Source organism: Montipora foliosa, chromosome 7 (genome assembly GCF_036669935.1).
Source record: "Montipora foliosa isolate CH-2021 chromosome 7, ASM3666993v2, whole genome shotgun sequence".
NCBI classification, from domain to species: domain Eukaryota; kingdom Metazoa; phylum Cnidaria; class Anthozoa; order Scleractinia; family Acroporidae; genus Montipora; species Montipora foliosa.
The window spans coordinates 38870659-38871706 of NC_090875.1; positions in this window are offsets into that span (position 1 = coordinate 38870659).

Genomic DNA, 1048 nt, shown 5'->3' on the forward strand with positions numbered 1-1048 from the left:
TTGAACTTTGACGCGGATGGCCTGTGCACAGATTTGTAGACATGACGGCCGACTGGTGTATGGTTTTCAAAGTTTTTGATCTTTTATTGCTTAGTTTTCTCCACAAAAATACTTCAGAAGATCTTAAAAGTTTTAAAAGTGCTCAAGCGAGGTATGGAAGGTAAAGATTTCTTTTATTTCAAAAATATTTTGCTATTTGTTTAGGACTTTTGTTCACTATCGGTGGTTTGATAGCCTCTCGATTAACACTTTAAATACCTCGTTAACTTTATGATCTCTGTACTTATATAATAAACAAATTACTTCATGATTGGCCCGTTTGTACGATTTTTATTACTCACTCGTTGTGAAGGGTCGTTAAACTCACTCGTTCGCTTCGCTCACTCGTTCGTTTACGCGATCCTTCACAACTCGTGAATAAAAATCGTACGCACTCACCAACCATGAAGTTATCTATATATCTCATCGGTCGCTGCTGAGTGAGAATCAATTAATGGTGCTAATTAAGAAATGAAACTTAGCCTAATCGAATTACGGAGTCTCCGACACGATATCCTTTCGTTAAATTTACTTTAATTTTCCTACAGCAACGTGAAAAATTGACAAAGCACCGACACGATACCTATTGAAATACAGACAAGTGACAAGCGACAAGCAACATGGAACCCCCCCCCCCCCCCCCCCCTTCTCGGTGCCCCCTGGCATAGCCTCATCTTTGCAGTGTTAACCGTTAACCTGCGTTGTATCGACTGATAAATGCAAGAGATCTGAGACTTAATCGTCTCTAAATTCTTTTCTACCTTTTTAAATTTTAACTGCCCTTTGTATCACCTCGTATTGCACACAACCAAATCGGCATCCGCACTTTGATATGCGCCAAGGTCCTCGATCAGTCGATCAAGCAAGCAAGATCGACCACATCATTTTCAAGATTATTGGAATCTTGCCGCAAATAACGAGGTGAACGCATCACAGAGAAAACACTTAAATTCACAATCACTCCTGAATCATCACTCGATATTTCGGCATCTCTCTCAGGGAAAAATAA